General features: G+C 42.9%; 1 pseudogene; it reads right to left on the bottom strand.

The window, feature by feature from the left end:
* Nucleotides 1-21,834, bottom strand: part of LOC142759516 (putative cation-transporting ATPase 13A4) — a 127,560-nt pseudogene that overhangs the window by 25,798 nt on the left and 79,928 nt on the right.

The raw sequence follows: 21,834 nt of genomic DNA, 5'->3' as shown, positions 1-21,834 counted from the left end.
TCGTTCGAGACAGAGGACACCATGGAAATTCCACAGAATATTACTGACCCGTCTTGCATTGTCTCTGTCAACCCCCTGTAAGTTAAGGACATGCCCTTTGTTCGCCTGGCTGACAGAGGGAGAATCCTCCGCTGGGGACACTGCTCTAGACTGGCAGGTCACGTGGGTACCCGTAAGGCACAAGTCCTGATTGCCCATCATTTCTGCCTGCCCAAAGACATCATGGACTTTGTTTCTTCCTGCTCGGTGTGTGCAGCTAACAAGGTTGCTCACTCCAGACCTGCTGGCCTGCTCCAGTCGCTGCCTGTGCCCGATGCCCCCTGGCAGCATATAACTATGGACTTTGTTACGGACCTGCCTCCCTCTGCGGGATGCAGTACTGTCTGGGTGGTGGTGGATTTTTGAAAATGGCCCACTTCGATCCACTGACCGGTCTTCCTTCTGCTCCTCAACTGGTCAACCTTTTCATCCAACATATCATCCGCCTGCACGGCTTGCCGCGGCATATTGTGTCTGATCGGGGGGTCCAGTTCAACTCCAGGTTCTGGAGAGCCCTCTGTAGACTCCTCAATGTGAAATTGGACTTTTCCTCAGCCTACCATCCTCAGTCCAATGCTCAAGTCTAGAGGATCAATCAGATCTTGGAGAACTACCTACGCCACTTCATCTCCAAGCAGCATGATGACTGGGTGCAGTTTCTTCCGTGGGCTGAGTTCTCGTATAATAATCACACTAGTGAGACCACAAGGAATACACCGTTCTTCATTGTCTTCGGCCAACACCCACAAATTCCTCTCCCGGTGCCCGTTATGTCCGAGGTACCAGCAGCTGATTCTGCTTTTAGGGACTTCCTGCAGACCTGGCAGCAGACTCGATCCTCCATCCTACTGGCAGTCGACCGCATGAAATGGAAGGCAGACATGAGGAGAAGAGAACCTCCTCAATTTCTCCCTGGCACGAAGGTCTGGCTTTCCTCTAGCAATATCCGACAACATCATACCATTGTAAAGGATCTGCCAGGCACAACTTCTGTGTATACGCCCATAGGTAATCAGTCTGCACCTGAGTCTATGTCTCTGAGACTGACTCCATCTTCCACCACTCAGGATGGCAGGCTTAGGAGTGGGAGAGCCTATCGCAGCCTGGCCAGACGGAGCTAGCTCCCGCCCTCTGTCTATTTATACTGCCTTTCCTGTTCCTCCTTTGCTTGTGATTCTTCTCGTGTGGTTTCCTGGCCCAGCTACAGCTTCTGACTATTTGATCCTGCTCCATACTGACCCTGGCTTACTGACTACTCTCCTGCTCTGCGTTTGGTACCTCGTTCACTCCTGGTTTGACTCGGCTCGTTCACCACTCTTGTTGCTCACGGTGTTGCCGTGGGCAACTGCCCCATTTCCCTTAGCTTTGTGTACCCTTGTCTGTTTGTCTCGTGCACTTACTGAGCGTAGGGACCGCCGCCCAGTTGTACCCCGTCACCTAGGGCGGGTCGTTGCAAGTAGGCAGGGACAGAGTGGCGGGTAGATTAGGGCTCACTTGTCCGTTTCCCTACCCCCATCATTACAACCATCATACAAATTTGCTCCCAGGTTCCTCAGACACTTCGAGATCCTACAGCAGATCAATCCTATCGCCTACAAGCTTCAGCTGCCTCCTACCCTCAAGATCCCCAACTCCTTCCATGTCTCCCTCCTGAAGCCGGTGGTTCTGAACCGCTATACCATGACTCCTAGCCCGGCGGTTGCCTCCAGCGATCCTTCAGACGCCTTTTAGGTTAAGGAGATTTTGGACACCCAAAGAGTAAGAGGAAGAACTTTTTATTTGGTGGACTGGAAGGGGTTTGGTCCAGAAGAGAGGTCCTGGGAGCCAGAGGAGAACCTCAATGCTCCTACCATTCTGATTTAGTTTCTCTCTCGCTCTGGTCCCAAGAGGAGGGGGCGTAAGAGGGGGGATACTGTCATGCCCATGGCCGCGGGCCATCAGGCTCACTCACCTCCTGACGGCCGCAGCCATGGATCTGCGAGCACTGGCCCCAGCCTCCTCTTCAGGAGACGCCAGATCTCACTTCCGCTTACCTCAGCTGTGTCCGCTCTTAAAAGGCCAGCGCGCACCTGAGTTAAAGTCAAAATTAGCCCATGAGCACCCTGGACTATAAGGGGGGCCCAGCCCCTTCCTGCTTTTCCTGAGCGTTGTTGTCTTACCTTAAGTTTGTCTAAGCAAATGGTCTCCTAGTGTTTCCTAGTTCCCAGTGTTTCCCGTACCCGCTACCTGTAACCTGTATCCCGTGCTATCCTGGTCAAGTGCCGTGTTGAGCTGAAGTTGTGCTGTGCTGTATACCACGCCTGGCACCTGCCTGCTGCCCAGTCCCAGCCGAGCCTGTCTTACTACTGTCCGAGCTACCACAGGTACACTATACAAACTATAAACTGTCACCTGTGTCCTGTTGGCCAGCTGCCATACCGTCAAGGCGGTATGGCCCAGTGGGTCCACGTACCCAACGTAACAATGTGGTAGTATTATTATAGCAATGTAGTATTGTTATAGTAATGTAGTATTATTATTATAGCAAAGTAGTATTATAGTAATGTAGTATTGTTATAGTAATGTAGTATTATAGTAATGTAGTATTGTTATAGTAATGTAGTAGTGTTATAGTAATGTAGTATTCTTATAGTAGTGTAGTATTATAGTAATGTAGTATTGTTATAGTAATGTAGTATTGTTATAGTACTGTAGTATTATAGTAATTTAGTATTGTTGTATTATAGTAATGTAGTATTGTTATTGTAATGTAGTATTATTATAGTAATGTAGTATTGTTATAGTCATGTATTATTATTATTATTATTATTATAGTAATGTAGTATTGTTATAGTAATATAGTATTATTATAGTAATGTAGTATTTCTATAGTAGTTCAAATAACTAATTGATTAACAATAATTTTGTATTGTATCAAATTAGAGTGTAATGCGCCCGTCAACTTTACATTTTTTCTATGTGCGGCCCATTTACCCAGCCGAGTTCGAGACCCTGGTGTAACGGAACCATCACTTCCAGTTTTCCCTTGTTCTGCTCCTGACGGAGCAGAACAAAGTAAAGACCTGATTCAGGTGTGAACTCAGCCTATTGAGTATTTGCTAAACTTTATTTTTTAAGAAATTGGGTTTTAAATGCTATATTTATTATTTTTAATTTCATCAATGATTCATAAATTTGATTTGTATATATTTTTATTTTAAGTGAATTTTAAATGTAAAGTACTGCCATTTGTCTGTATCCAGGAACATTACACCTACAGTATGTCTAATAAGAATATTAATATAAATTAACAAATGATAAGCAAGGGTTCCCATTGTTACATCAAAGTGTCTCCTCCCGACTACATTATTGTGTGACAACCTCTATATATTAATTTTAAAGGCCACCATTAGTGGTTGTAACCATTAGAATAGCCCAGAAACCGCAGAATTTTCAGAGACCTCAAACAAGTGGACAATTCAGGAACTAATATTTCCAGGTAATCTGTTATTATGGGTGAAATGCTTTTTAACATAAGCTCTTGCTATGTCCAGTTTAATATATTTAAAAAATTATAGTGTAAGCATTAAAGTATAAAATCGCAAGGACAGTTCTCTACTAATGATGGAATCTTGGTTCACACAGAGTTTTTTGCAGGCGGAGGCAGATTTTCTTCTCCCTGCACGCCGATTTTCGCAGCGTTTTATGCCCGCGGCCATTGAGCGCCGCAGGCATAAAACGCAGTGAAATATGCTTTCTCTCCTTCCCATTCATGTCAATGGGAGGTCAGAGACGTAAACACCCGAAGATAGAGCATGTCCCTTCTTTCTCCCGCGAGACGGTTTTACCGCTCGCGGGAAAAAGACGCCTCCGCCTCCCATTGAAATCATTGACGAGTTTTGCGGCGCGGTTTCCGTGTCAAAAAACTAGTTAAAAATCTCAATGTGAACATACCCTTAGACACCTTCTTGTGCTTATTTCTCCCACTGAGAAACACCCTCCTCCCATACTTATGAATGAGATGGGGAGGAATTTGTCTAAAGAGTAGGTAATGTATGGTATATACTGTACCTGTAATCATAACAGTCCGGATTAATGCATTGTTCATTTCCCTTAAAACTGGAATGGTTTCTGGTTTTAACCGATTTTCTAGTATCAGAAGACCGAGAAATAAAAGATCTGATTCCACCTCCTCCCTTTAAAATAAAAAATAAAGTGTAGATTGATAATGTAACATGTTTAGGAGAACATATTATTTTATGTTAAGGGTATGTTCACATGACTTATTTTCAGCTGTTTTTCGGGCCGTAAAAGCCCCCCGAAAAACAACTGAATAGACGGAGGCTGAACGCCTCCAAACATCTGCCCATTGATTTCAATGGGAAAAACTGTGTTTCGTTCCCACAGGGTGTTTTTTTTACACAACTGTTTGTAAGAACGGCGCATAAAAAAACGTCCTGTAAAAAAGAAGTTCATGTCAGTTCTTGAGCCATTTTTTGAGCCGTTTTTCATTGTCTCAATAGAAAAACAACTCCAAAAACAGCCATAAAAATGCATCAAAAAACGCTTAATGCATAAAACACGGCTGAAAATCAGAGGCTATTTTCCCTTGAAAACAGCTCCGTATTTTACAGCCGTTTTCTTTTTGCCATGTGAACATACCCTAACAGTTTATAAAAATAAGTCCTTAAACTATTTTTTATTGATGAATATTTATAGAAATACTAACAGAAGAGTTGTCATCTAGTTTCAAACTCTATAAACAAATTTCATAAAACAATGAGTATTTACCTTGTGTAATTTTCTGTGTTCATGTCTTTTGCACATTGTACTCTTTTATATGCCAGACCTATCACTCTGAAACCTTGCAGTGTGTATAACTGGAGCTCACTGGAAAAGTTTTCAGGTACTGAGGAAACATTTTTTTACATTTCTTAATTATTTTTCCTGCTACCACACATTACTATTAAAGTTGAAACCATTTTCCACCTAGTACCGTATTTTTAAAAAAAATCTGATTATTACCATAGTCTCTTTGAAAATCAAGGGACATGATCTTCACTAAACTGCTTATTCCCTTTTCTGCTAGAACATTGCCAATGCAGCCATCATGCCAGGCAGTCTAGGTTCTATGGATACAACGGGGGGTTTTAATGGGGGTATTATGTTTTTAGTAACCTGCCTGTCTCAGATTAATTAGGTCTTCAGCTCAAAGCAGATTGCTTAAAAAAATGTCATAGAAAGGGCAGTGACGTTTGGCAAAAAATTGTGGTTTTCCCATTTGTCCTCTTCCCTGTACTACTGAGAACGTATTGGTCCTGACAGCAGGGAGGGTCTTCGAGACTCACAAAAGTTATTTTTTATAGGGTTAACAATGCAGACGAGAAATTATTAGTTGCACTGCATGTTTTTCTCAGTGAATAAGCAGGAGGTAAGTACCATAATTTTGCACTATGTGAGCACTGTGTGATTATGTTCTCAAAGCATACCCCTATTTAGCACTATATGGGAAATGTTTAACACTGTGTGGGCGCTCCCAGGATATATACTGTTCAGCCATAACATTTAAACCACTGACAGGTGAAGTGAATAGCAATGTTTATCTTGTTGCAATTTCCTTGTGGTGGGATATATTAGGCAGCAAGTGAACCGTCAGGTCTTGAAGTTGATGTGCTGGAATCAGAAAAAATGGGCAAGCGTAACAATTTGAGCGACTTTGATCCAGTTATATAGCCATCACAATTTGTCAGAGCATCTCCAAAACGGCAGGTCTTGTGGGTTGTTCCCGGGATGCAGTGGTTAGTAGTCCAAGGAAGGACAACAGGTGGACCAGCGACAGGCTGGATACCCAAGGCTTACTGATGTGCGTGTGGAGCAAAGGATAGCTTATCTGGTCCAATTCCACACAAGAGCTACTGTAGTAAAAACTGCTGAAAAATGTGATGCTGGCTATGATCACAGGTGTCAGAACACATAGTACATTGCAGCTTGCTGTGTTTGAGACTTTGAAGATTCAGATCGGTCAGAGTGCCCATGTTGACCCCCCTGTCCACCCTTAAAAGTGCCTACAAAGGGCATAAGACTTGGACCATGAAGAAAGGGAAGACGATGTCAGGTTTGATGAATCATGTTTTCTTTTACATGTTTTGGATGGCCAACTGCGTGTGCACTTACCTGGGGAAGAGATGGCACCAGGATGCACCTTACTAGAAGAAGGCAAGCCAACAGAGGCAGTGTGATGCTCTGGGAAACCCTGGGACTTGGTAATCATGTGGATCTCCCTTTGACCTGTACCACATACCTAAACATTGTTGCAGACCAAGTACACCCCTTCATGGCAATGGTATTCCCTTAAATGTGGCCTTTTTCAGAAGGATAATGGGCCATGCCACACTGGAAAAATTGTTAAGAAAGTGTTTGAAAAACATGACAAAGACTTCTAGGTGTTGACTTGCCCTTCAAATTCCCCAGATCTCAATTAGATCAAACAACTGTGGGATGTGCTGTAAAAACAAATACGATCCATGGAGTTCCCACCTCACAAAAAACAGGACTTAATAGATTTGCTGCTAATGTCTTAGTGCCAAATACCACAGGATACTAGCTAGTTGCCGTTAGGCAAGAAAAGCCCTGTTTTCCAGCTACCATAAAGATGAATGATAAATAAATAAAGTAAATTCTTTAATGTGCTATATATAGCAATATGACAGACCACATGAAAATTAAAATTGTCACTGCTTGATTGCCGGGTGAACGTATGCAAGACAGCTGCCCATGCACTAGTGTAACACACCTATAAGCCAACGTAACACGACCGCTATCGTAGCCGTCAGTGATTGAGGTGTGTGCTTTAGTTTAGCCAGCAAAAGCAGGAATTAAAATTTGAAAAGCCCCCCCGACATGTTTCGTTACTGCTGTAACGTCCTCAGGGGAAATGGGGCTAATGGCGGCGCGCCGGGAATTCCTCCCCTCTTGTAAAGTCCGTCTATGACGCAAACCAAAGTACGTCAGTGCCAACTACCAATCACCAGGAGTGAAAGGATACCAGCCTCCACAGCTGATCCGTGGACCAATAGGAGACCATTCGGGGAGCCAATCATACAGGGGGAGGTGCGCATGCGCACACTTACCAATCGGGAACATAGTCTAAAAAGTCCTATAGTGATTAAATAGCTATACAGCGTCTACGCTGGTCCATTTGGGGACCGCGCATGCGCAGTGGTGCAAAGTCGCAACTTAGAAAAAAGTGGAAAAAAGAATAGGATTACAGTGATAATGATAAATATAAAGCAGGCAGTAGCGCCTGTGTATACATAAGAGAATAGGACTTCAATTCGCTGGACCGAGAGGTAGCAGAGCCCCGTAAGTAAGTAATATAAGAGAACCTAATAGTACAAGAAAACCTGTATGATTATTCCAAAGCAAAGATATACGTATGTGGTATCCACTATTATTAAGAGAGATGGAAACATGGACCAATAGGAAGCGGCAGTGTGCGCGAAGCACATACATATCATTCAGGGACATGGTTCAAAATGTACATAGTTAGTGGACAAATGCACAGCATATACAAGGATCCAGGTAGAAATGACGCATGCGCAGATGGATGATATCCAGACTTAGAATGGGTCGGCCGTATAGATAAAAGAGGTAGCGTTTACAAATTCATAGATTTCTCGGACTTGTTTTCCCTGGACTAAGGTGTAACCAAAAATCAAGTGCCCGCAGCAAGACAAGACGCAAATAATGCAATTATTCTATTAAGGAGCCTATATAAATAAATAAATAGATCTCCACTTCATCCTGCATCGGAATTAAATGCTGATGAGCTACAGGGATTTCAAAGTCCATTGGGCTGACTATATGTCAGATGGATATCAATTCCAAATATTGATTCCAAATGTTAAGGGGAGAATGAAGGGGCCGCCATAAAAATGTGGTCCTAGATAGTATAAAATTTTTATTATTTTTTTTATATTTTTTTGGATATTATTGCAAATAGAAACCCGTAGGAATTACGAAAGTATCCACAATTCATCGTTAGGGACAGGTATAGAGCTAAACTATCCACTCATATATCAATAAATACTGTGTGTATATACGTCTAAGAGAGAAGCCACAGTATACATCAGGGACACATAAACAAGAGATCAAAATCAGAAAAACAAAACAAAAAACAAAAAAACAGACAACAGAAACAACATCAGAGAAAAGCAGTGAAGGTGAACCCCTCATTCAGGCCCTGCGGGGTCATGGTGCCGAGCCGATGAATCCACCGTGCCTCTTCCTGTAGGAGTCTCCGGTCTAAGTTACCCGCCCTGGGGCCCAGTTTAAGCTGGACGACACCCCAAAACTGCAACAACCGAGTATCACCCCCATGGAATAAAACCTTAAACTGGGCCCCAGGGTGGGTAACTTAGACCGGAGACTCCTACAGGAAGAGGCACGGTGGATTCATCGGCTCGGCACCATGACCCCGCAGGGCCTGAATGAGGGGTTCACCTTCACTGCTTTTCTCTGATGTTGTTTCTGTTGTCTGTTTTTTTGTTTTTTGTTTTGTTTTTCTGATTTTGATCTCTTGTTTATGTGTCCCTGATGTATACTGTGGCTTCTCTCTTAGACGTATATACACACAGTATTTATTGATATATGAGTGGATAGTTTAGCTCTATACCTGTCCCTAACGATGAATTGTGGATACTTTCGTAATTCCTACGGGTTTCTATTTGCAATAATATCCAAAAAAATATTAAAAAAAATAATAAAAATTTTATACTATCTAGGACCACATTTTTATGGCGGCCCCTTCATTCTCCCCTTAACATTTGGAATCAATATTTGGAATTGATATCCATCTGACATATAGTCAGCCCAATGGACTTTGAAATCCCTGTAGCTCATCAGCATTTAATTCCGATGCAGGATGAAGTGGAGATCTATTTATTTATTTATATATGATCCTTAATAGAATAATTGCATTATTTGCGTCTTGTCTTGCTGCGGGCACTTGATTTTTGGTTACACCTTAGTCCAGGGAAAACAAGTCCGAGAAATCTATGAATTTGTAAACGCTACCTCTTTTATCTATACGGCCGACCCATTCTAAGTCTGGATATCATCCATCTGCGCATGCGTCATTTCTACCTGGATCCTTGTATATGCTGTGCATTTGTCCACTAACTATGTACATTTTGAACCATGTCCCTGAATGATATGTATGTGCTTCGCGCACACTGCCGCTTCCTATTGGTCCATGTTTCCATCTCTCTTAATAATAGTGGATACCACATACGTATATCTTTGCTTTGGAATAATCATACAGGTTTTCTTGTACTATTAGGTTCTCTTATATTACTTACTTACGGGGCTCTGCTACCTCTCGGTCCAGCGAATTGAAGTCCTATTCTCTTATGTATACACAGGCGCTACTGCCTGCTTTATATTTATCATTATCACTGTAATCCTATTCTTTTTTCCACTTTTTTCTAAGTTGCGACTTTGCACCACTGCGCATGCGCGGTCCCCAAATGGACCAGCGTAGACGCTGTATAGCTATTTAATCACTATAGGACTTTTTAGACTATGTTCCCGATTGGTAAGTGTGCGCATGCGCACCTCCCCCTGTATGATTGGCTCCCCGAATGGTCTCCTATTGGTCCACGGATCAGCTGTGGAGGCTGGTATCCTTTCACTCCTGGTGATTGGTAGTTGGCACTGACGTACTTTGGTTTGCGTCATAGACGGACTTTACAAGAGGGGAGGAATTCCCGGCGCGCCGCCATTAGCCCCATTTCCCCTGAGGACGTTACAGCAGTAACGAAACATGTCGGGGGGGGCTTTTCAAATTTTAATTCCTGCTTTTGCTGGCTAAACTAAAGCACACACCTCAATCACTGACGGCTACGATAGCGGTCGTGTTACGTTGGCTTATAGGTGTGTTACACTAGTGCATGGGCAGCTGTCTTGCATACGTTCACCCGGCAATCAAGCAGTGACAATTTTAATTTTCATGTGGTCTGTCATATTGCTATATATAGCACATTAAAGAATTTACTTTATTTATTTATCATTCATCTTTATGGTAGCTGGAAAACAGGGCTTTTCTTGCCTAACGGCAACTAGCTAGTATTGTGTATTGCGCCCACCAACTACCCAGGATCTTTTTCATTTTTGTTAGCATTGATATTGGGTTAATTACCCACTTTTCTGATCCTGTTCCTACTTAGGAACACTTTACTAATCGTATACCTTGGTTATGGCAGGTTTCCTATCCAAAAAACCTAATTTAGAAACGCTATCTGCTGAGGTGGCATATGTTTTTTCTACTGAGAGTATTCCCTTACATCAGTTTGATGTCCATACTGCATTCAGGGACCTACAAAAGACATATCAGAAATATGTTCGATCATGCTGGGAAATAGCCAGCCTTGACACATATATTCAACAAAAAATAGTGTACAGAGGCCTACGCATTAACATCATACCGAATTCACATCGTGACGATACCACCTTTATGAAAGGTTGGGAAGAACTTCTAACTGATAGCTCCTTACGGATGCTTCATTATCTTTTGGACTTTGAAAAACAAAATCATAATAAAATTGGTGTTCAATTGGAAAAGGAAATAGCTGATATAAGGGTGTTTGAGTCTAGTTCTGAATTTAGTGTGGCAGAAAACAAATTGCAGAGTAACATTGAAAAATTACAAGGAGAAATTAAAGAACGCAAGCATCGGAAATATATCCGCGACCGTAGGGACTTTGACATAGGACAGGTGTATACATATAAAACACGGCAATACCATCCTCCGAAACGCACTACCGTCTTTACTGATTTCTCTGAATCAGACACTTCTGGTACGGATGAATCTAGACAGTGTAATGACAGCCTTAGATTGGGAACAAAACGAAAAATAAAGAATAACAGACCGAGTCTTTCTAAAAGAACACCTGTGGCACCGAAGCAAACCACAATAGATTTTCCTTATCGTACCAAGTCATGTGCACCTACCACCTCCAACTCGCAGTCCACCTCTTTTACATCTGTTCCGGTATCCCTGTCAAACATCTTGAGCATACCACCCACCCCTCAACCCATTGGCACAAATACAACCTCATATGCAGGGAACAACACTGGCAATACCTCTGTGATTCCCCCTACTATCTTTCCTTTTTTAGGACCAGTCAATGCACGATGGGGCACAAAATAACAACACCTAGCAATAATATGCTTAGGGACGAGGAGATGCAGATATTCAATCTGTCCTCCTGCATTTTGAATCCTCACCAAGAAACACTGCTACGTAAGGGGTTGTCATATACTCCTACTCCTCCATACGACGATTTTATATGGACCAAGGACATCAATTTGTTCGCGAGGAAACTGGCCCTACATAAATATTTTAAAAGTAGTGCACATGACTGTACTAGTCAGAATCGTGAGGAAGCCAATACACTTAGGGACCTGGAAGGTCTGCTATATGAAAATGAATTTGGGGCCACCTCGGTTGTCGGCCCTCTTTCATCACTGAGACCCAAATCTAAACTTACCCCCCCCTTCGCACAGTATAGTCACATCGACATTTTTGTCAAAATGGTGTGTCATGATCTAAAGAAACTTAGAGGGGACAGATCAAGGGTTTTTGGCAACCTCAGTGACAGTGAAAGAGGGGCTCTGGATGAGTTGTGCAGAAACGAGGAATTGGTCCTAAAACCCTCCGACAAAGGAGGTAACATAGTGATTATGGACCGGGGTGACTATGTTGCCATGGTCCACAGATTACTCAATGATAATACGACTTATACCATTCTTGGGAGCAATCCCACCGATGAATTTCTAGCAGAGCTATTTGCTCTTCTTGACGATGCCAAAAAAACTAAACTCATCACCCCTGATGAATTCAAACAGTTATACAATCCAACCCCCACTCTGGCAACATTTTATGCACTGCCCAAAGTCCATAAGGCCACTCGTCCTCTTCCTGGTAGGCCGATTGTATCAGGGAATGATAATTTGACCCAGGGCATTAGCCTGTATGTAGATGAGATTTTGTCACCATTTGTCTCCTCTTTATCCTCCTATTTAAGAGATACTAAAGACACTGTCACCAGGATCCAAGAGATCAATGTCACACCTACCACCATGTTAGCCAGTATAGACGTGGAGTCATTGTACACTAATATCCAGCACAATTTAGGCCTTATTGCCGTTGAACACTTCTTGAGCACTAAAGGCATTCAATACCAATTACACAATGAATTCGTTCTATTACTTTTACGTTTTTTGCTCACACATAATTTTTTTGTATTCGACAAAAAATACTATCATCAAACAAAGGGCACGGCCATGGGCACTGTTTGTGCACCCACTTACGCAAATTTATTTTTAGGGTGGTGGGAAGACACTATCGTTTTCACTGATGACCTACTTTTCTTCACTTCTCACATTTTATTTTGGGGGCGTTACATTGACGATATTCTCATCCTTTGGGATGGAGATGTCAATACCTTCACTGACTTCATGTCTATACTTAACCATAATACAATAGGGATGAGATTCACTCATGAGATACATGATCATGAGATCAATTTTCTCGATCTCAAGATCTCTTTGGACCCTGGTGGCAGTGTCCAAACTGATATTTTCCGCAAAGCTACAGCCACTAATAGCTTCCTTCATTGGGATAGTTATCATCCACCCGCTCTCAAAAAAGGAATTCCAATCGGCCAATATTTGAGAGCCAAGAGAAATTGTTCCAACGACTTATCCTTCCAAACTGAATGCGATGGTCTGTATCATAAATTCCTGGCACGAGGATACCCCAAAAAATGGCTACATAGGGCCTATGCCAGGGCCAAGGCATCTGATAGACCTAGTTTACTTCTAGATAAAGAGGCCACACGTGGCATTTCTGGATCACCCAGTGCCATACGTTGTATAGGTACTTTTGACGTTTGCTCTCCGCAAGTCACTAATATCTTACGGAAACATTGGTCTATACTTACTGCTGACCCTGACCTTAGGGACGCAATTTCAGCGAGTCCAAGCATTACTTATCGCAGGGGGAAAAACCTGCGGGAATTCCTAGTACATAGTCATCACTCTAGACGATCTAGTGCTCCACCTAGTTGGTTAAAATCATCTGTCAAGGGATCTCATCCATGTGGCAGATGTTCTTTTTGCCCTCTCATGCCAACAGTCAAGAATTTCACTAATCCAGTGGATGGCAAACTGTATGAGATTCGACAATTTATTAATTGCCAATCTAGTGGAGTTATATACATAGCGAAATGCCCATGTCCCAAGTTGTACGTGGGCAAGACCGTCCAGGAATTGAGGAGACGAATCTCCAAACACCGTAGTACCATCAATAATAAAGAAGATACTACCCTATCCAGGCATTTTCATAAATTCCATGGGGGTGATACTCGGTTGTTGCAGTTTTGGGGTGTCGTCCAGCTTAAACTGGGCCCCAGGGCGGGTAACTTAGACCGGAGACTCCTACAGGAAGAGGCACGGTGGATTCATCGGCTCGGCACCATGACCCCGCAGGGCCTGAATGAGGGGTTCACCTTCACTGCTTTTCTCTGATGTTGTTTCTGTTGTCTGTTTTTTTGTTTTTTGTTTTGTTTTTCTGATTTTGATCTCTTGTTTATGTGTCCCTGATGTATACTGTGGCTTCTCTCTTAGACGTATATACACACAGTATTTATTGATATATGAGTGGATAGTTTAGCTCTATACCTGTCCCTAACGATGAATTGTGGATACTTTCGTAATTCCTACGGGTTTCTATTTGCAATAATATCCAAAAAAATATAAAAAAAATAATAAAAATTTTATACTATCTAGGACCACATTTTTATGGCGGCCCCTTCATTCTCCCCTTAACATTTGGAATCAATATTTGGAATTGATATCCATCTGACATATAGTCAGCCCAATGGACTTTGAAATCCCTGTAGCTCATCAGCATTTAATTCCGATGCAGGATGAAGTGGAGATCTATTTATTTATTTATATATGCTCCTTAATAGAATAATTGCATTATTTGCGTCTTGTCTTGCTGCGGGCACTTGATTTTTGGTTACACCTTAGTCCAGGGAAAACAAGTCCGAGAAATCTATGAATTTGTAAACGCTACCTCTTTTATCTATACGGCCGACCCATTCTAAGTCTGGATATCATCCATCTGCGCATGCGTCATTTCTACCTGGATCCTTGTATATGCTGTGCATTTGTCCACTAACTATGTACATTTTGAACCATGTCCCTGAATGATATGTATGTGCTTCGCGCACACTGCCGCTTCCTATTGGTCCATGTTTCCATCTCTCTTAATAATAGTGGATACCACATACGTATATCTTTGCTTTGGAATAATCATACAGGTTTTCTTGTACTATTAGGTTCTCTTATATTACTTACTTACGGGGCTCTGCTACCTCTCGGTCCAGCGAATTGAAGTCCTATTCTCTTATGTATACACAGGCGCTACTGCCTGCTTTATATTTATCATTATCACTGTAATCCTATTCTTTTTTCCACTTTTTTCTAAGTTGCGACTTTGCACCACTGCGCATGCGCGGTCCCCAAATGGACCAGCGTAGACGCTGTATAGCTATTTAATCACTATAGGACTTTTTAGACTATGTTCCCGATTGGTAAGTGTGCGCATGCGCACCTCCCCCTGTATGATTGGCTCCCCGAATGGTCTCCTATTGGTCCACGGATCAGCTGTGGAGGCTGGTATCCTTTCACTCCTGGTGATTGGTAGTTGGCACTGACGTACTTTGGTTTGCATCATAGACGGACTTTACAAGAGGGGAGGAATTCCCGGCGCGCCGCCATTAGCCCCATTTCCCCTGAGGACGTTACAGCAGTAACGAAACATGTCGGGGGGGCTTTTCAAATTTTAATTCCTGCTTTTGCTGGCTAAACTAAAGCACACACCTCAATCACTGACGGCTACGATAGCGGTCGTGTTACGTTGGCTTATAGGTGTGTTACACTAGTGCATGGGCAGCTGTCTTGCATACGTTCACCCGGCAATCAAGCAGTGACAATTTTAATTTTCATGTGGTCTGTCATATTGCTATATATAGCACATTAAAGAATTTACTTTATTTATTTATCATTCATCTTTATGGTAGCTGGAAAACAGGGCTTTTCTTGCCTAACGGCAACTAGCTAGTATTGTGTATTGCGCCCACCAACTACCCAGGATCTTTTTCATTTTTGTTAGCAAATACCACAGGACACCTTCAGAGGTCTTGTGGATTCCATGTTTTGACAAGTCAGAGCTGTCTTGGTGGCATGAGAAGGGCCTACACAATATTAGTTGAGTGGTTTTAATGTTATGACTGAGCGGTGTATGTGTACACTGTATGGCATATGTGGGTAAAGTATGGCAATTCCCCACTGTATATGCATTGGCTGAAAAAGGGGATTTTCACAAAATAAGCTGTTATAAATATGGCTTTACATTAATAAAGCTTAATCTGCATTATTAGATTCTGTCATTCTGTCACCAATTTTGCTTCATTCTAAAAATTTACTTTGCAATATGATTTATCTATCTATCTATCTATCTATCTATCTATCTATCTATCTATCTATCTATCTATCTATCCATCTATATTATATTAACCATTACCTGATTCAGGGGTGCAAAAGTTTGTTACCATTTCTGGCGCTCCCTTCATGAAAACCAAGTGTTCTTCACTTCCTATAACTTGGGATATAACAGACATACGTTGGAGACTTGAGGAAAATGGAAATTGTTGTAGTATGATAAGTCCATCCACTGTATCCTAGCAACAGATATACAGTTGTATTTCATTAAAAGAAAAGGAACAGATTTAACAAAAAAGTTCAGAAATAATAAAAAAAATCTTAAATCAGAAATTCAGATTGATAAATTGTATTTGACAACCATTTTATTTTTTATTCCTTTAGCATTAAGTGGAAGCTCTGTTAAAACAGAGTTTACCATTGTAGTTATTCATTAGCAAGGGGAAATGGCAGCCATATTGTTGCATCCAAATCTGGATTATAAAGTGTTTTATTTTATTTTATTTTCAATACTGTAATGTTTTTCATTGTGTTAATTGACAATATTCACTACCATATCAAACAAACTATAAAAATGGTCAAGTAATAAAACAATGGTAAGATAACCTACAAACGTCTTGTCACCCTCCAGTCACAAATATATTAACCACAACAATAAGGCCGGGATCCCACATAGCGTAAATGCTGCGGAACTTCCGCAACAGAATTGTGTAATTGTCTCTGTCATTTTCAGCCGTTTTTGACTTTGCATGTGAACATACCCTCAGGTCCCATGTTCCAGATTTGATGAATATTTTGGCATGGATTCCACACTGGAATCTTCATCAAATCCACGAACATTCCACCTCCAATATATGTGTTTGGGGTTTTGTAACCACATTCACATGCTTCGGAAAAATTTGTGCAGATTTTCTTCCATGCTGTGAGAGATATCTGAGAGACAAATGAGCATGTTTATTCTCGTGGATTGCAAAATGAAAAACCGCAGATTAGCCACACGTGGTTGGTGCTACATCTCGTGCGGATGTGTGTAACATCAACTGCACAGCCGCGGCAGAAATCAGAGTGTCAGCCTTGTATTTCTGTTGTGGATTATCTTGTAAATACACGCCAGGTTTGCAGTAGGCAAATCTGACGTGAACATACCCAAGGTGTGCAATAGGCCTAATATTACGCCAGGCCTAGATGGGTGTTTTGCACCATCTTCATCAGGAAACCCTAAGAATGTCTTGAGAGCTTGAAGACTTCAGATTAAAGTGTTTTTTTCATAAACAACATTTATCACTTTTCTACAGGATGATCAATGTCTGATCGGTGGGGTAGAGAGTGGTGGCCGAGCAAGTGTAGTACCACTCCATTCACTCTCTATGGGACTAGCTGTGCACAGTACTTAAAATCATCAGAGAATAAATGTGAAGCGAAGAGAGTGCACTAAAGTATACAAAATCAAAATGCTTAGTATAGTCATATAGTTTACTCCCGTAATGGAAATACATACATTCAAAAAGTCCACAAAAATATAAAATGGATTTCCATATGCAATTTATTTCCAGTGAATTCCAAATTTTATGGAACATATATACTGTATATACAATCTGTAGCCAAATTATATGTCTCCTAATTTTTGAGTTGTAATATTTCAACCACACCCATACAATCAAACACACAGAATATGCAATCTCCATAGACCAGCATTGGCCTTATTCAGGATGCCACTTTTGCCACAAGTCAGTTCATGACATTTCTGATCTACTGAATCTGCTTCTGTCAAGTGTTCTATTATTTTGAAGTGGAAGCGTCGAGGTATAACAACAGCTCAGCCATGAGCAGTGAAAACTCTGGAGCAGTGAAAATTTGTTCAATGAAGTGATAGCTTAGTTTCTCATGGACGAATCTGGGTTTTGCGGATGCCAGCAGAACGCTACCTACCGACTGTAAAATTTGGTGCAGGAGGGACACTAATCAGGGTTTGGGTTAGGCCCCTTATTTCCAGGGCAGGGTAATGTTAATGCTACAGTATACAAAATACATTTTCAACAATTGTATGCTTCCATATGTTGAGTTAAGGCCCTTTTACATTGGCCGACACTCCGTCGCTACAGTGAGCACCAATCAACGAGACATCGTTGATCGGCGCTCGCTTCCCCCTGTCACACAGATCTATGGATGGGGACGAGCAGTCGTTACTCCTATCGCTCGTCCCCATACATTATTATCATATCGGCAGCGCATCTCCCTGTTTACACAGGGAGATGTGCTGCCGACAACGATAATCTTTAACTTTTTTAAAACGATACGACCAGCAGATGATCGAGCTCGTTTGCTCGATCATCTGCTGATCGCTGTGCTTTTTACACAGGGCAATTATCGTCAATGAGCGTTATATTAACGCTCGTCTGCCCGATAATCGTCCTGTGTAAAACCCCCTTCTTATAGACCTTCTTATCCAACATTAGTGTCTGACTTCACAAATGCCCTTTAGCTGAATGGGTAAAAATTCTAAGGGCCTATTCACATCACCGTTCATTTCCGTTGCGGGGTTCCGTCGGAGGTTTCCGTCGGGTGAACCCCGCAACAGAAAGTGAAAGTGAAAGCACAGCTTCCATTTCAGTCACCATTGATCTCAATGGTGACGGAAACATCACTAATGGTTTCCGTTCGTCACCATTCCGGCAGGTTTCCGGTTTTCCGACGGAATCAATAGTCAACTCCGCTATTGATTCCGTCGGAAAACCGGAAACCTGTCAGAATGGTGACGAACGGAAACCACTAGCGATGTTTCCGTCACCATTGCTATCAATGGTGACTGAAACGGAAGCTGTGGTTTCAGTTTCAATTTCTGTTGCGGCGGGGTTCACCCGACGGAAACCTCCAACGGAACCCCGGAACGGAAAGCGAACGGTGATGTGAACAGGCCCTTACAGACACACTTCAAAATCTTGTGTAAATCCTTCTTAAAATAGTGGAGGCTGTTATAGATACAAAAGGGGGCCCAACTCTATATTAATTGCCATGATTTTAAAATCGGATGTCCAACAAGCTCATACAAGTGTGATAGTCAGATGTCCACGTACTTTTGGCCAGCTAGTGTATGTTGATATATGATTAGTTTCTACAACATAAACTATTGACCAATACAATCCATGTTAAATTATTATTATTCCTATTATCATTATTGTTGTTATTTTTATCATCATTATTATTATTATTATTATTATTACTGCCTTATTTTACTTACTGCATTAGTGTGAATTTCTGGCTTTACAATAAGATGGTGTTTTCTTGACATATCTTCATAGTTGTCCGTTTGATAGGATTGGTCAATTTCCTATAAAAGCATTCAATAAAATGTTCAATATTTAACTCCAAAAAAACATGCATGCAAATGCATGATCTGTCAACAACGTAAATTCATATATTCTGGGCTGAGACTAAATTTGCCAATACTGTGCAATTTAACACTTCAAGGATGCAGCCTTTGGCTAGCAATTTTTTTTCCATTTTTGCATTCCAACAGCCATAACTTTTATTTTTCTGTCGACAGAGCCGTGCAAGCAGTGGCGGATCATCATTAGGGCGGTTCGGGCGGTCGCCCGGGGCCCAAGGCTCCCAGGGGGCCCATGGCCACCCGAACCCCCTCATGCCCGGTGGCGTCGCTAGCACCGGAGGGAGCCCCGATGCCAGGACCGCACCTGTCATGTGGCGAGGTGAGCTTCACTACTACTTAGCAGCCGTGGTCTGTGCTGCGATCTCTCCCTGTGCTGCTTTAGAAGCTCCCCCTCCAGCCCCCCTTCCCTGCTCTACACACCTCTCCTCCTGCTGTTAGCAGTCGGGACATGGGGGAGGGGAGACTGTCGGCGGGCTCTGTGTCGTGCTGTGAGCAGGAGAAGAGCTGCAGTGAAGGCTCCCACCACATCAACCTGCTGAACGCCCTTCACAAATATCCTACATAAAAGGTAAGTGCATGTGTGTTTACAATGTGTACTTTATATGTGTATAATGTGCATATTCATGTGTTTACAATGTGTACTTTATATGTGTATAATGTGTTTACAATGTGTACTTTATATGTGTATAATCAATGTCTACTTTATATGTGTATAATGTGTTTACAATCTGTACTTTATATGTGTATAATGTGTTTACAATGTGTACTTTATATGTGTATAATGTGCATACTCATGTGTCTCTGATGTGTACATGTGTGTGTATGTATGTATGTATGTATTTAGTGTGTGTGTGTGTGTGTGTGTGTATATATATATATATATATATATATATATAGTGTGTGTGTGTATATATAGTGTGTGTGTGTTTGTATGTGTGTATATAGTGAGTGTGTGTGTGTGTGTTTGTGTGTTTATGTATATATATATATATATATAGCGTGTATGTATGTATGTATGTATATATATATATATTCAGGGGCGTAATTAGGAAAGACTGGGCCCCATAGAAACGTTTGACTGGGGGCCCCCCTCCCCTAGGTATCACACAACCCCCCCTTGTAGATAGTGCCTTTTTTACAGCCCCCCTTGTAGATAGCGCCATACAGCCCCCTCTGTAGATAGCGCCATACAGCCCCCTCTGTAGATAGTGCCATACAGTCCCCCTGTAGATAACGCCATACAGCCCCCTCTGTAGATAACGCCATACAGCCCCCTCTGTAGATAGTGCCATACAGCCCCCTCTGTAGATAGCGCCATACAGTCCCCCTGTAGATAACGCCATACAGCCCCCTCTGTAGATAGTGCCATACAGCACCCTCTGTAGATAGCGCCATACAGACCCCCCTGTAGATAACGCCATACAGCCCCCTCTGTAGATATCTACAAAGGGGGCTGTATGGCGTTATCTACAGGGGGGGGCTGTATGGCGCCATCTACAGAGGGGGCTGTATGGTGCTATCTACAGAGGGGGCTGTATGGCATTATCTACAGGGGGCTGTATGGCGCTATCTACAGAGGGGGCTGTATGGCGCTATCTACAGAGGGGGCTGTATGGTGTTATCTACAGAGGGGGCTGTATGGCGCTATCCACAGGGGGGCTGTATGGCGTTATCTACAGAGGGGGCTGTATGGCGTTATCTACAGGGGGGACTGTATGGCGCTATCTACAGGGGGGACTGTATGGCGCTATCTACAGGGGGGACTGTATGGCGTTATCTACAGGGGGAAATGTATGGCGTTATTTACAGGGGGTCTGTATGGCGTTCCCTACAGGGGGGGTCTGTAGGGAACGCCATACAGCCCCCCTGTAGGGAACGCCATACAGCCCCCCTGTAGGGAACGCCATACAGCCCCCCCTGTAGGGAACGCCTTACAGCCCCCCTGTCGGGAATGCCATACAGCCCCCCTGTAGGGAACGCCATACAGCCCCCCCTGTAGGGAACGCTATACAGCCCCCCCTGTAGGGAACGCCATACAGCTCCCCCCTGTAGGGAACGCTATACAGCCCCCTGTATGGAACGCCATACAGCCCCCCCACAGGGAACGCCATACAGCCCCCCCCTGTAGGGAACACTATACAGCCCCCCCCCTGTAGGGAACGCCATACAGCGTCCCCAACCCCCCAAAAAAATGCGACCTACAGTGTGAAAAGACAAACGACATGTATCCCCTATCCACAATCAAAGGAGCGCTGGTCACGCATGCGCACAAGCGCGACCAGCGCTCCATTCATTTCTACGGCGCTGCCGACACAGACCCGGGAAGTCCGAGGTTTGTGATGGAGGACTTCAGGGGACTTTTAGTCCCCCGTTCTTCCTATCAATGCCAGTGATCACACATGTATCCCCTATCCTGTGGATAGGGGATACATGTCTTTTGTTTAATGGCAGAGCGGGGAGATACCTCCCTGCTCTGCCGTAGTGTTCAGTGGCATCGCGCTGTAGCAGCCATAGCGGCTGCTAGCGGAGCCTCCGGCCATGATGGGGGCCCGTGCCGGCGGGCGACACGGGCTCCCTCATGCCGCGGGCCCCGTAGCAGCTGCTACGGCTGCTATAGCGGTAATTACGCCACTGTATATATTTCTGCAGCAATTCCGCAGAAACTAGCAGAAATTCTGCTGCAGAAAAAAGGCACCCTTTCCTGCATTTTTGCTGCAGAAAATGTTGCGTATTTTGCTGCGTTTTTCTCAGTGTCTCCTCTGAAAAAACGCAGCAATTCAGTCACTTTCCGCAGAAGGAATTGACATGCTGCAGTACGAGAAATACGCACCGCAGGACAAACTGTCTGGTCGAAA

This window comes from Rhinoderma darwinii, chromosome 4, assembly GCF_050947455.1.
Source record: "Rhinoderma darwinii isolate aRhiDar2 chromosome 4, aRhiDar2.hap1, whole genome shotgun sequence".
NCBI lineage: Eukaryota > Metazoa > Chordata > Amphibia > Anura > Rhinodermatidae > Rhinoderma > Rhinoderma darwinii.
The sequence above is the reverse complement of the archived record's forward strand: the minus strand, read 5'-3'. Positions and strand labels throughout refer to the sequence as shown.